At 34.4% G+C, this 16,653-nt stretch overlaps 1 protein-coding gene across 1 annotated transcript in view; it reads right to left on the reverse strand.

The window, feature by feature from the left end:
- The window catches only part of KHDRBS2 (KH RNA binding domain containing, signal transduction associated 2), a gene marked incomplete at its 3' end in the record, with an annotated part of 662,231 nt that overhangs the window by 436,436 nt on the left and 209,142 nt on the right, over window positions 1-16,653 (reverse strand). The gene's annotated exons all lie outside the window — the stretch shown is intronic.

Below are 16,653 nucleotides of genomic sequence, written 5' to 3' on the forward strand. Positions count from 1 at the left end.
ACTAGGGTTTACAAAAATTTTAAAGGCTTTTTCTCTCCAATCAGATTATTGAAATAAAAAAAAACAATTTTAACATGTCTATGCACATTCAAAATTGCAAAAGTTAATATTTTTAATTTTTAAAGTAAACTTTAATATTTATGTTTGATAATTATTGTCTATGCCTATAACATTCCATTCCAAATTTCATGATTGGAAATAGGGATTCAACTGTTCTTCAATCTTACCTTCTCTATGTTAAAGAGTTGTTCTAAGGATCAGCAAATAAAATATGTGAACACATACAGAAAAGTTTAAAATGCTAGATAGAGTATATGTACAAAACCGTTTGCCTAAATGGAAAATTCTGGAGGTGAGGGGTCCTATCTAATTTATTTAATAATCCTAAAATATGGTTAAAAACAAGGAAACTAAAAGCAGTTATGAGAGTATGTTGCCAGCCACTAAAGGAACAGCACCGCACCAAATTGCTCAGGCAATCACTCACTCATTAATTTTAAAAATACAAAAGGCTTAAATTGCACTAAAAACTATGTTGGACACATGAAACAGAGAAAAGTAAAATTAGGTAACTGTCTTCTAAATCAGAGTTATTCTATTTTTTAAACCTGTGATCCCAGAGTAAGAAATAAACTACATTTAATGGTAAAAGATTAAATGCTTTTCCCCTAAATCCAGGATAAAGTAAAGATACCTGTTCTTACCACAGCTATTTAGTGCTGTACTGGAGTGTGGATTGCCATATCTATTGGCAAGTAAGGTAAACAGAACAATATAAAGTTCAGAAAGACCATGCTTAGATGGTCAAACTGATTTTCAACAAAGGTGCCACATACATAATAAAGGCCATATATGACAAACCCACACCTAATAACATCATATTTAAAGGTGAAAAGCTGAAATCATTCCCTCTAAGATCAGGATGCCCACTCTCACCACTTTTATTCAACCTAGTTTTTGAAGTCCCAGCTACAGCAACCAGAGAAGAAAAGGAAATAGAAAGAATCCAAATTGGAAAGGAAAAAGTAAAACTGTCACTGTTTCCAGATGACATGATATTATACATAGAAAATCCTAAAGATGCCACCAGAAAACTACTAGAGCTCATCAATGAATTCTTTAAAGTTAAAGGATAACAAAATTAATATACAGAAATCTTTGCATTTCTATACACTAACAATGAAATATCAGAAAGAGAAATTAAGGAAACAATCTCATTTACCATTGCATTCTTCCTGGTTCACTCTTGGGAGATTGTACACAACTCTGTTGTGGTCTAAGTCACTAAGTTTGTGGTAATTGTTACAGCAACAGTAGAAAATTAATATACTAAGGAAAGAATGAACTGTCTAATGTAGAGCATAACAGCCTCTCCATAATAAGAACAGTGAAATTGCTTTGTACACCATAGCAAAAAACTAAATACAGATGGATTATAGACTTAGGTCTGAAAGGCAAATTTTAGAATTTCCTCATAGGAGAAATTATAAGGAAATAATGTCTAAGAGTTCTAAAACAAGATGTAAAAATATGCTAAGAGTAAAATAAAATCTTGATTAAATTAAGAATATCTGTTCATTAAAATATACCATAAGAAAAGTAAAAAATATATCACAAATTTGGAGACTATTTACATTATATGTTAACAATAAATCATTAGTTTACAATCCCAAGTATAAAACTATAAGGAAAAGACAAACAAAAGATAATGGGTATAATCATGAAGAAGGAAGATAACGGCCAAAGAAAAAGTGAATATTCAACCTCATTAACAGTTAAACAAAAATCAAATTAAGACCACAGTGAGATCCCATTTTACACACACTATGGTGGTAGAAATAAGAAGTCAGAAACCAAACACTGACCATTATGTGGAGTCACAGAGACTAATATACACTGCTTGTAGGACTGTGAGTAAGTACAACCCTGCTGGCATCATCCTGTAAATCTGTAAATGCATTTAACCTATGCCTCACATACCCATTCTCAGGTATATTCTCTAGAGAAATCTTAGCATGTGTACAAGAATGTTCAAAGTCTCAGGCTTGTAGGAACAAAAATAACTGGGGAAAAACATCAATTCAGTGGTGGTATGCCCTCACCTGGACACCACACCAACACGTGTCCATACCTCAGACACGTGCACAGGACTCCTTATGATGTGCTTCCTTTGGTGCTGGATTCTGCCAGTGACAGAAGGTTGCATGAGATTTAGAAGGTGAACATGAACTGCAGTCCATTACTTCTGGCAAATCACGGCGGTCAGACACGGCTGCTTACTGACCTCCAAACGAGTCCTACTCTGTTGATACGGCAGCCCCACAGACCACTCCACAGGCCCAGTCCCAGGCCCTTGCAGGCGTGAGGCTCAGATCTTCACGTCGCCTGGTGGCAGCCTTCCTCATGTCCCTTCCCCTGTCTTCCAAGAGTCATGTCAGTCCTGAATTACACATTATAACTCTTATGTAGAGAGTGGATTCCATTTTCCCATCAGAACCATGACTGATACAAATGAATAAGTACATTGTCACATACCCATAGTGGAATATTTACAGCAGTGAACATAAATTACCCATAACTATATGAAATCTCATGAACAAGTTCTAGAAATAAAACTTTGAGTGAAAAATTCAAGCTCTAGACATATGACACTGTTTTTATAAAACTCAACAAGCAAAGTTCAACAATATTTTAATTATGAATATATGCATGAGTGGTACATCCAATTTTTAAATAACAGGTATAATAATAAACACAAAATTCAAGATCTTAGTAACTCTGGGAATGGATAGTAGGGAACGTGATCAAAGGGAAACAAACAGGTCGTGTCAAAGCAATAGGTAATATTTTAGACTGTAACTTAGAGGTTCATGAGTGTTCATTTTATTTTTTCACACTCTAATCGAAAATTATACATATACTTTGAATCCGTTGACTATTGTAAAACTTTTAAAAGAAAGCAAATAGAGCAATCCAGTTGAGTAAAATTTGATTGAACTTCTAGTACTCTGTTATAGAACCTTCTTGTCCCTTTGCAGGTAGTAGTAAAACTTCAAATTCAAAAATACCAAAGCACTCAAAGTGATGTCTCCATTGGGATGTTTATGACTCTGAAAGGAAGAGGTAGCATTTTAGGCAGTCTTGGCTGAAGACAGGTTATTGACAAAATATATACATAGTCCCAACTCTGAGAAGTTTGTCCTCTGCCTTGATTATTGTGACACATTTTTCAACATCTATTTCAATACAGTAGCTTTATTTTTAACCAATGTCCAATTTGAAACCAAATTGTGCTGAAGCTGTAAGAGAGACATCACCTTTAATTCTTTCACAAACTCTACTTTTTGGAATAGAATACAAACATCCAACAGAATGAATATGTTGTATAATCAGAGATTTAATTTCACAAATTAACAGAAAATATGTTTCTTGATTAACATTAATTATGTAACTTTTTAAAGCCATCAGTTATTCTTTTAATGTGTTTTTATAATTTATAAATGTGCAATCTACCATTTGCTTTTGGAAAAAAAATAATTTTATTTTTTTGATAATAGTTGAAATTTCCTGAAGTGATTTCATCTCTTCCCTAATATCTGGAGTTTTTAGAGCCAAAACTGGGGAATGGCTCAGAGGGCATTTTTTAAATACACAACTATTAGTTGGATAAGTGAAAATGCCCCAACATCAGTGAATACGTAGAGCACAATTCTTACGAGCGTGGTTCTGAAGCCTGATTTCATGGGTTTGTAAATTCACTAGCTGTACCAATTTGGCTATATTGCTTACATTCCCCTAAGCTTCATTTTTGTTATCTGTAAGTAGAGATAATAAAAATAATAATACATGCACAATAAGAGCTCGACAAATATAGGCTGTTATTATTACATTATTATTGTTTCGGTAGATTGTAATTGTACCTGACACCTCTAGTGAAGTTTGACTTTGGTAATCCTTAATTCTTTTATTATTTTTATATTGTTAATATTTTATTTTTTGTATTTATTATGTATTATATTGTTATAACTATTGATCTCTATTACTTGCTACAATTAACTATTTTGAATGTTCACCATGTACCAAGCACACTCTGCTGAGTCCCCCACGTGGAGGAGCTCATAGCACATGCACGTGGGGTGGCAAGAAGGGGCTGCCTACACCACAACCAGGGTGCCTCCCTCCAAACTCCCACAAAGAACACTACCAGCCCATCTCTCTCCCTCTTCCTCGCTCAAGTGGACTTGTTTTCAGGAAAGACTGGACACCATTTCTGTTCGAGATTTTAACACATCAGAAGTAATCGTGAAGCTGATCACATATTTTTGAACTTGTGCTTAGGTTTTGGAAATTTATTTTTAGATTAGTTCTGAAAATAGCCAGTAGAAAAGTTGTGTTTTGACAAGACATTGCCATTCCTCTGCTTTCAGTCTATGTGCAGTCCCCCTTCAAAGAAAGCCAAGTGACATAATCATGACAGGTGAATGATCAGTTCGCTGACAATGATTTGTCCTAACCTTTTCGTTAGAGTAAATCTCTTTTGTACACAGAAAATAACTCAAGAACTACACAACAGTGCCTTCAATATTTAGCCACAAGTTGGTAACTTGGGAATCTCTAGAGTCTTAAGACTCAATAGAGTGAACACTCAATAGAGTGTTTTCACTATGTTAAATATCTTCAAATAATTTCAAAGTATTTTATCCACATGTGTTTTAAGAAAATTAAATTTGTGTATGTAATGTTCATTTATGATTAATGTTGAAGTCATTAAGCTGTTGTTTTGTAATAATTTTATATTCAAAATTTTTTGAGCATTTTAATCAGATTTTTAATTGTTTTTCCCAAAAGCAAAAATTTAAACTGTGTCAAGTAAAATTAATAGAAAGAACATATTTCAGTGAGTTTGTAAAGTGACAAAACATAATTTGGGGCAAATCAAATGTTTATCATAAAACTAGGGACACTTTAATAAAAATATTTTAGGAACATTTTTAACAGAGTGAATCCAAGAACAGTTTTAAATCAGGTGAATATAAATTTAATAATATTGGGCATACATATTTCAAAATTTACCAGTTCAACCAGGATACCCTAGAATGTCTTATCTATAGACTCCCATTTGCTCTTTCCTTATTATTAATATATTTCCTCATGATTAATAATATCTGACAAATACTTGGATGAAATAAACCTGTTAACAAGTGGCATTTTTCTAGTCACCTGTTTATAAACTAATTCCAACAACTCCATTCCTTCTCAACTAGGAGAGGTGTTGCACCTTATCTAGTTTTCTCCTTTGTGGGCACCATGTCTATACCTGCTTTGTGACAAAGGGCAGTGCTGACCATCTGGCCACTTGTGAAGAGTCTCCTGATGCCACCCCTGCTCCTTCTTCTTCTTTCATAGGACACAGCTGGACATGAACGCCCTCACCGCCTGATTCTCAAATTCCTCTTGTCCTCATCTGTTCATACCTGAACACTATTTTTATCTCCATCCTAATCCTGATTTGGGGATGAATCCTCTTCTTAACTGGTAAGACTTCACAGAGCTGCTGTTCTGTGCTTTGGGAACTCAACATTAAATCAGTGTTTACTAGTCCATCCCTGTGCTTGCTGCTGTTAAAAAAATGTAAAGCAATTCGGGGCAGACTGCACAAAGAGAGACCACAGTTGCAGATCAAAAAATAGCCTTCTTGTATAAATAGATAGGAAAAGACAACATTTCAGGTACTCACCACAGCAATCATCAAAGAACATTGGTAATCCAGGGAATAGAGATTTAATCAATCATAAAAATATCAAGCTATGTCTGTAGAATTAAATAACACCATTTGAAATTTACAGAGGACTCTATAAGAGAAAACTACTTTCAATTTAACAAAATAGACAATGATGAGTATTCAAGAATATAGGAAAGAAAAATAAGAATGTTTTATAGAAGTGGTGAGAGTGGGCATCCTTGTCTTGTTCCAGATTTTAGCAGAAAGGCTTTCAACTTTTCACCATTGAGTATTATATTGGCTGTGGGTTTGTCATAAATAGCTTTTACTATTTTGAGATATGTTCCCTCTATCCCCACTTTGGTAAGAGTTTTTGTCATGAATGGACGTTGAATTCTGTAAAATGTTTTTCTGCATCTATTGAGATGATCATGTGGTTTTTGACTTTTCTTTTGTTAATGTGGTGTATCACATTTATTGATCTGCATATGTTGAACTGTCATTGTGAACTTGGGATGAATAACACTTGGTCATGGTGTATGACCTTTTTTTATGTGTTGTTGGATTTGGTTTGTTAATATTTTGTTGAGAATTTTTCCATCTATAGTCATCAAAGATATTGGCCTGTAATTTTCTTTTTTGGTTGTGTCTTTGTTTGTCTGGTTTTGGTATCAGGATGATGGTGGCTTCATAGAATGTCCTTGGCAGTGTTCCATCCTATTCAACTTTCTGGAAGAGTTTGAGAAGGATCAGTATAAGTTCTTCTTTGTATGTTTGGTATAATTCATCTGTGAAGCCATCTGGTCTTAGACTTTTGTTTGTAGGGATTTTTAAAATTACAGATTCTATTTCAGTTCTAGTGATTGTTCTGTTCAAATTATCTGTTTCTTCTTGATTCAATTTTGTTGGGCTATATGTTTCTGGCAACTTGTCCATTTCTTCTAGATTGTCAAATTTGTTGGCATATAATTGTTCACAGTATTCCCTTATTTTTTGGTAATTCTGTGTTATCAGTTGTTATGTCTCCTTTTTCATTTCTTATTTTGTTTGTGTTCTCTCTCTTTTCTTCTTGGTGAGCCTGGCCAGAGGCTTGTCAATCTTATTTATCAGACAAGAAAAACAAATAAAAGGTATCCAAATTGGAAGGGAAGAGGTAAAATTGTCATTATATGAAATAGTATGATACTATATATAGAAAACCATAAAGACTCCACACAAAAACTACTAGAACTGATAAATGAATTCAGCAAGGTAGCAGGATACAAGGTTAACATACAGAAATCAGTTGCATTTATTTACACTAACAATGAAATATCAGAAAGGGAATGTAAAAAACAGTACCTTTTAAAATTGCAACACAAAAAAATACAATATTTAGGAATAAACCTCCCCAAGGAAGTGAAAGACTTATACACCGAGAACTAAAAAACATTAATAAAAGAAACTGAAGATGATTCAAAGAAACGAAAATATATGACATGCTCTTGGATTAGAAGAATTAATATTGTTAAAATGACCATACTACCCAAAGCTATCTACAGATTTAATATGATCCTTATCAAATTACCCATGACCTTTTTCACAGAACTAGAACAAATAATCCTAAAGTTCGTATGGAACTATAAAAGACCCAGAATTGCTAAGGCAATCCTGAAGAAAAAAAACAAAGCAGGAGACATAGCCATTACAGTCTTCAGACAATACTACAAAGCTACAGTAATCAAAACAGTGTGGTATTGGCACAGAAACAGACATACAGATCAATGGAACAGAATAGAGATCCCAGAAAGAAACCCACACACTTACGGTCAATTAATCTTTGACAAAGGAGGCAAGAATATGCAATGGGAAAAAAAGTCTCTTCAGCAAGTGGTGTTGGGAAAGTTGGACAGCTGCATGTAAATCAATGAAGTTAGAACACACCCTCTCACCATATACAAAAATAAACTCAAAATGGCTTAAAGACTTAAACATAAGACATGGCACCGTAAAACTTTTAGAAGAGAATATAGGCATAACATTCTCTGACATAAGTAGTACAAATGGTTTCTTAGGTCAGTCTCCCAAGGCAATAGAAATAAAACTAAAAATAAACTAATGGGACCTAATTAACTTACAAGCTTCTGCAAAGCAAAAGAAACCATAAACAAAGTGAAAAGACAACCTAAAGATTGGGAGAAAATATTTGCAAATGATGCAACTGACAAAGGTTTAATTTCCAAAATATACAAACAGCTCATACAAGTAAACAACAACAACAAAACAAACAACCCAATCAATAAATGGGCAGAAGACCTAAAGAGACATTTCTCCAAAGAAGAAATACAGATGTCCAATAGACACATGAAAAGGTGCTCAACATCGCTAATTGTTAGAGAAATGCAAATCAAAACTACAATGAAGTACCACATAACACCATTCAGAATGGCCATCATTAAAAAGTCTACAAACAGCAAATGCTGGAGAGGGTGTGGAGAAAAGGTGACCCTTCTGTACTGTTGGTGGGAATGTAAATTGGTGCAGCCACTGTGGAAAACAGTATGGAGGTTCCACAGAAAACTAAAAATAGAATTACCATATGATCCAGCAATCCCACCCCTGTGCAAATCCAGACAAAACTATAATTCAAAAAGATATATGCACCCCTATGTTCATAGCAGCACTATTCACAATAGCTAAGACATTTGGAAGCAAAATAAATGTCCATCAACAGATGAATGGATAAAGAAGATGGGGTGCATATGTAAAATGGAATACTACTCAGCCATAAAAAGAAGGAAGTAATGCCATTTGCAGCAACATGGATGCAACTAGAGATTATCATACTAAGTGGAGTAAGTCAGAAAGAGAAAGACAAATACCATATGATATCACTTATATGTGGAATCTAAAATATGACACAAATGAACCTATTAATGAAACAGAAACAGAATCAGAGACATAGAGAATAGACTGGTGGTTGCCAAGGGGTAGAGGGTAAGAGTGGGAGTTTGGCATTAGCAAATGCAATCTGGTATTATAGAATGGATAAACAATAAGGTCCTACTGTAGAGTACAGGGAACTATATTCAAAATCCTGTGATAAACCATAACGGAAAAGAATATGAAAGATAATATATATGTATACATTCTCTTTCATATTCAATTACTCTTGCTTGTCATAAGATGAAACAATCCCATTTCAGAAGGAAGTACTTGAATTTGAAGGAAGCATACACAGCTAGAGAAAAAGAATCCATCTATATCAATTATAAACATGTGGGTCCTTTAATATGTGTTGGTGGAGTTTACCTTGTGCGTAATCAGTATTTGCCTCAAGTTTCAAAATAACATGATGTATGTTAAAGTCACACCATAGTTTACATAATGGTTGGGGTTTTATAGAAATGGCAAAAAACTTGAGAACATGCTGATAAAAACTGAACATGAATGTTTAAAATGTAAACACACACAATTAATGTCCCATTGGTTCTGCTATAAATAATCCTTCAATATGTTTGAGCACTTGTATGTGCAAATCATAATCTCCTTTCATAGGCAACTAAAGTGCATTTGGTCATGTTTTAAATGTTTTTCATCCTGTGTTGAGTGTCTGGAAATGTCTCCTGAGCCCATCTTTGCCATATTTATACAACTCTAAGGGCACCTTCCCCAAGCTCAAGGTATTTTTCTTTGAAAAGATACATTTAAAACTCTATTATTTAGTGAAAAGTATCAACATTAATAACCCTAATCATAATTACTACTACGATTCAAACCCAAACCCTAATTTGTTCAGTGTGTACAACTGCCAATAAAAACTGTTTCTAGAGCACCACACAGATGAGACTGCCATAGAGTCATGATGACTAAATGTTTTCTCAGCACAGTGACACGTAGGTACATAATTCTACTTTCATCCAAATCTTTGCACATTTAATTGCTTAACAGATACTTCTTTGGCCTTTTAAATAGTCACAAAAATAACAGCTTAATACTTGCTATATTCTTATATTTCAGAATTTTAAAAACCTTTAAATAAACCACAGTTGTGCCATTGTATAGAATCCTGAAAGTGTCACATATGTCTCCTACAAACTGCATTTACATGTCCAAAATAGTGATGTTTGTTCTTTACAAGTCTTCTTCCTCTCCACACAATGTCATGACGTCAGTATATGAGCTTATATTTGATTAGGACATAATCATTCAAGAAGAATTTATTGAGCATCTACTATGTGCCAGGCACAAGGAATGGAGAAGGGCATAAAACAGAGTTCCTTGACCCTATGGAGCCTACTTTCCATTCTAATTATACATTTATTTTCAACTTAAACATAGTTAAATAGCCAACTGCTTTTCAGTTTCTGGGCTGGTATCTAGTTTTTTCAAGGTTTAGGCTGCCTAAAAATCACCTATTGTATTGTTTAGTATTTTATTTTATACAACATAAGTCCAACCATCCTAAAAGGATATGCCTTAATTCCTAAGGTTAGATATTAATTCAGTAGCAGAGTGGAGAAAAAAGTTATTTTTTTTATTTGCTCATTAAATACCATCACTTTGATCAATATTAGCTAAAGCATTGGGTGCTGTGAGCAGACTTCTCAGGGTTGATGTACCCTAAAAGGAGTCCCCCTAAAACTGAGTTCCCTTACTGAGTTTGTGATTAATCTCCATCCAAAACTTTATTCCCTTGCTTGTCCCCTCTGACCTCAGTCCTGTGCTCACTGACCACTAATCATCCAGCATCAGGTGACTAAAATTGCTGTTGTATCATCACATTTCATCATTAATATGCAAACTCGGGTTGATTCTCTGGGGCAAGATGAGCTCACAGACACCCAGGCCACGGACCACCTGGCCAGAGAATCATATACCAGAGACATACTGACACTTGAAACTGAGATTAAGAAATGAAACCGATGGGACTTCGCTGGTGGCACAGTGGTTAAGAATCTGCCTGCCAACGCAAGGGACACCGGTTCAAGCACTGGCCAGGAAGATCCCACCTGCCTCGGAGCAGGTAAGCCAGTGTGCCACAACCACTGAGCCTGCACTCTAGAGTCTCTGAACCACAACGACTGGGCCTGAGTACCACAACTACTGAAGCCCACGCACCTAGAGCTCATGCTCCACAACAAAGAGAAGCCACCACAATGAGAAGCCCGCACAACACAAGGAAGAGTATCCCCCACTCGCCACAACTAGAGAAAGCCCACGCAGAGCAACGAAAACTCAACGCAGTCATAAATAAATAAATAAATAAATGAAACAGAAAAGTCACAAGATGATGAGTAATCCCAGCTTCTTTGTTCTTCCCCTTTAAACACCATACAGACATGATTGTTGCCTTCAGTTTGACTCAGTTACCTTCAGAACTGTCCTAATTGACTAAATTGATGTCTGACAGCTCAATACATAGTAGGTACTCTATTAAATAAACTGAAGGAAGAAATGAATTGTTGAGTGAATAAGTGATAATCTAGCAAGAGAAATAATATGTCACAAAGCAATGTAAGATTGGGGTACAAATGGAATACATGAGGGAGTTACAATATCAATATGTATAGTGTCTCCTCTGATTAAAAAATAATAATAAAATGTTTGTTTCTCTAAGTATCAATACTTTTACAACATAAAGGATAAAGCATTTGACCATAGATTTGAAAAATACATGTCTAACATAATTACAATGGCATTTTTTTGTTTGTTTTCAGCAAAATGACTCAGTAAATGCTGGAAGAATATTTGCATGATGCCTTCTTTGTAAAATCACCTAAAGTAGTCTACAGCAGTTTTGCAATTCACTCCGACCACATAATGCCTTGGCATATTTTATGAACATAAAGCAGCCTAAATGTGAATTCCAAGGGACTGAAGTTTAGAAATTTCTGACCATGCTTTTGAATCCAATTATGATAATAATAAAATAATATACAAGTAATGAACAATGTTATAAAAAATATTATTTTGAGGAGTATGTGTGTGGTTTCTTTTATCAAAGTTCTTAACATATTTATCAAAGGTTCACAGGTTTATCAGAGATTTAGAACATATTTATATTATTAAACATGTAAAGTGGTTTTGATTATTTAAATTACCAAGTTTTAAAACCCACAAATATGATTTTATCCCTAGGTAGGTGGAGAAGTTTTAACAATTTTCTCCAAAACGAAGATTAAAACTGATGATTATTTGACTTTTAAAAATAAAGTATCTTAATTTATAATTTACTCTTTATCAGAGGAAACAAAAAAAGGATCATTTCTTTGTTATCATTAATACCATAGAAGTCATGACAGGAATTGAAAAGAAAATTTACTAAATTCATGAAAGTGTGCATGAGATGTAATAATTATTCTATACCTAAGATCTAATATTCTGAAGAAAATTATACCACAGAAAGTATATTTAATGTACTTTAGTTTTTACTTCCGTGGTGTTAAAAGGTTTTAAAGTGTTTTGATGCAAAATGGCAAATGACATACTTTAGAAGTGGTCAATATTATTTGCATTTGCTACTAATGCAAAATGCATTTTGCATTTGCATACATTTTTGCATGTCATTGTTGAGAGACGAGCTCATAGAGAAAAAGCCAGCTATAATTTTTAACCAATTTCTTCTCAAAATCTTTATCATCATATCTTACTTTTCCATAGGCAAACTGCATTCTCAACTGACTTGCAAGAGGATGATAATCCATGTGGCAAAGTCTGCAGTAAAATTCTGCCCAGCATATCTGAACATAATTGCTTTAAATCATGAACAAATAAGCACAAGCAGTGATTCACTACAATCCAGAACAGTCTGCCCACTGTGAAGAAATTATATCTTGGGTTTTCCTGTGTAAGGATATATGTTTCACTATACTTTTATTTAGTGTGCTATGTTTTTCTCTCATGTTTTAAATAAAAGGTGGATATTTTAATAAATTTGATATACTATTATTTACAGATTAACCCATTAACCATTCATGTAGAATATGACCATGAGCTATTTTTAATGAGGTGGATGGACCTAGAGTCTGTCATACAGAGTGAAGTAAGTCAGAAAGAGAAAGACAAATACTGTATGCTGACACATATATATGGAATTTAAGAAAAAAAATGGCATGAAGAACATAGGGGTAAGATAGGAATAAAGACACAGACCTACTAGAGAATGGACTTGAGGATATGGGGAGGGGGAAGGGTAAGCTGTGACAAAGCGAAAGAGAGGCATGGACATATATACACTACCAAACATAAGGTAGATAGCTAGTGGGAAGCAGCCGCATAGCACAGGAAGGTCAGCTCGGTGCTTTGACCGCCTGGAGGGGTGGGATAGGGAGGGTGGGAGGGAGACGCAAAAGGGAGGGGATATGGGAACATATGTATATGTGTAACTGATTAAATTTGTTATAAAGCAGAAAAAAAATTAAACTTAAAAAAAAAAAAGGATGGCCTTACTCTTCAATAAGTGGTGCTGGGAAAACTGGACAACTACATGTAAATGAATGAACTTAAAACATTCTCTAACACCATATACAAAAATAAATTCAAAATGAATTAAAGACCTAAGTATAAGACCAGAAACCATAAAACTCCTAGAGGAAAGCATAGGCAGAACACTCTTTCACATAAATTACAGCAATATGATTTTGGATTCATCTCCTAAAGCAAATGAAATAAAAGCAAAAATAAACAAATGAGATCTTATTAAAGTTAAAAGCTTTTTCACAGCAAAGGAAATGATAAACAAAATGAAGAGACAACCTACTGAACAGGAGAAAATATTTGCAAATGATATGACCAATAAGGGGTTAAATATCCAGCATATATGAACAGCTCATACACCTCAATATCAAAAAAAACAAACAACCCAATTAAAAATGGACAGAAGAACTGAGTAGATATTTTTCCAAAGAGGAAATGCAGATGACCAACAGGCACATAAGAGATGCTTAACATCACTAATCATCAGGGTAATGCAAATCAAAACTGCAATGAGATATCACCTCACATCTGTCAGAATGGCCATCATCTAGAAGAATACAAATAACAAATGTTGGTGAAAATATGGAGAAAAGGGAACCCGTGTACACTGCTGGTGGGAATTGTAAATTGGTGCAGCCACTTTGGAAAACAGTATTGAGTTTTCTCAAAAAACCTAAAAATAGAAACATCATATGACTCAGGAATTCCACTCCTTGGTATACATTAAAAAAAAAAAAAAAACTAAAACACTAATTTGAAAGGATACATGCACCCCAACGTTCTTAGCAGGATTATTTACAATATCCAAGATATGGAAGCAACCTAAGTGCCCATCAACAGATGAATGGATAAAGAAGATGTGCCATATATATATATATATATATATATATATATATATATATATATATATATATATATATATATATATATATATATATGCAATGGAATACTACTCAAAAGAATGACATTTTGCCACTTGCAGCAACATGGATGGACTTGGAGGGTGTTATGCTAAGTGAAGTAAGTCAGACAGAGAAAGATAAACATTGTATGACATCACTTATATGTGGAATCTAAAAAATACAACAAACTAGTGAATATAACAAAAAAGAAGCAGACTCACAGATATAGAGAATGAACCAGTGGTTACCAGTGGGGAGAGGGAAGGTAGGAGGGGAAATATAGGGGTAGGGGATTAAGAGGTGCAAAGGACTATGTATAAAATAAGTTACAAGGATATATTGTACAACACAGGAAATAGAGCCAATATTTTATAACAACTATAAATGGAATATAACCTTTAAAAATTGTGCATCACTGTATTGTATACCTGTAACTTATAAAATATTGAACATCAATTATATTTCAATAAAAAATGGAAAAAAATAAATAAGGATAAAAATTCCTAAATTGATAAGACTAAAATGCATATAATTTTACATTTTTCCTTAATTACTTTGTGTGATTATATTTTCTTATATTGGTTTATTACTAGCTTGTAAAGGTTTCCCACTTGAATATGCAAATGTTAAACTGCCAAAGTTGAATGCTGAATAGAAAAAAGGAACATGCAAAAAAGGATGGCTTTATTTAAGTCAATAATCACCAGAATAAGAATTAGAAATCCTGTAGGCATGCTAAATGCTTTATAGTAATTATCTTATTTAATTTTTAGGCCAAACCTCTGAGGAAGTGCTATTTTACAGACAGTGCTGGCATGGAGTTGTTAAGTAATGAACCCAGGCTCTGGTGGAATAATATCAAAGGACAATTCAAGGACATTTATTCTATTGGCATGAGGGTTCAAGAAAATATGGTCTTTGCAATTATGGGCATTAATTTAGAGATAGCATATAGATTTTATAGATATATAACTGAGCCAAAAGTCCTGTAATGTAGCATCCAAGGTATTGTTTCTCTCAATCAAGTATGGAATAAACCTTAAGTAGTGACTTGATGGTTATACTTTGTTGCAGTAACCTGTACTGAGTTGCTGTCCATTACCTATTGTTTGGGATGTTCTGCACGTGTCCATTCAGATCCCCTGCCTCTCCTTCTCTATCCTGTGCTGTGCCCCTAAGCTTCTCTGTGGAGCCTGGTGTCTCCATGCTCCTTCCCCTTGGCATCTGGTTAGATTTGGTCAATAAGAGACAACTCAAGTAACTGGAGAGTAGGACAGAGAAACTGGAGTGTTTATTTCCCTGGCTTCCTCCTTGCTGTGCATTGGTTTGGCAGTGACTCTGTTCCTCTGTTATTGGACAGAGCTCCTGTCTGGTGGCTCCTCTGTAGCTGAATGTCTCTTTCCTTAGCCCTTTAGTCTTTGGAGTAGCAAGGCTCCTCACTGTTACTATCCCTGGACATCTCACCATTCCTTTTTAGCTTCCCTTAACACGGACCACAATTTGTAAACATCCCCTTCAATAATCTGCTGTCAACCACCACTTTTGAGTGTGCTTCTTCTGAGAATCTGACCAAATGTAAAGTTGATGTATTTTTCAAACCTATGCCTAAACAAGGCTTTCTTTCACTTAATAGATGACTACGTCACATTTATCCAGAGATATGCTAAGGAATAAAGAAAAAATAATTGAAAAAGGAATGTAAAAATAGAATTCCCTAGGGCAAAAGAAGAACTTAAATGAGATCATATCCAGTTGGAGAGGTTTGGAAAAGATTCTAGAAAAAAGTAAGGCTTCATGCTTGAAGAGCAGGGAAGATTAAAATGTTCTCCTAATATTGTACAATGAGCAAAAACATTTTTCTTGTATATTGAAATTGTATCTAGACAGTAAATTTAAAAATTTTGAAAAACATAAGCTATCAAAGAGAGAAATTCAAGGGAACAAAAATTTACTGAAGCTTCTTAAATGGAACTATGTAAAACTAGAACTGAGTAAGAAAGAAGAATGAAATTGGGAATGAAATTAGAGATCAAGGAAAAGAAAGACTACAAAATCGGCTAAATGTATTAAATGGTAAAGTGTTTCAACAAGTTATTCAAGCTAGAACATATTTTTATATAAATATCATCATTACTAATAATGCAAAACCATACAATCAAAGTGTTCCTTTTTTTTCATTTATCTCTTCTTATTTGTAGCTACTTTTAGGATGTTTATTGCTAAGATTTTAGATGTTTATAAATTTTCATATACTTTTTAGGAGGAAATGAAGAAAAATAAATTTTAGATTATATATTTAAAGTTACTGCACTTCCCTGGTGGCACAGTGGTTGAGAATCTGCCTACCAATGCAGGGGACACGGGTTCGAGCCCTGGTCTGGGAATATCCCACATGCCGCAGAGCAACTAGGCCCGTGAGCCACAACTACTGAGCCTGCGCGTCTGGAGCCTGTGCTCCACAACAAGACAGGCCATGATAGTGAGAGGCCCACGTACCGTGATGAAGAGTGACCCCCGCTCGTCGCAACTAGAGAAAGCCCTCGCACAGAAACGAAGACCCAACACAGCCAC

Source organism: Mesoplodon bidens, assembly GCF_964165515.1.
Source record: "Mesoplodon bidens genome assembly, chromosome: 10".
Taxonomy (NCBI): domain Eukaryota; kingdom Metazoa; phylum Chordata; class Mammalia; order Artiodactyla; family Ziphiidae; genus Mesoplodon; species Mesoplodon bidens.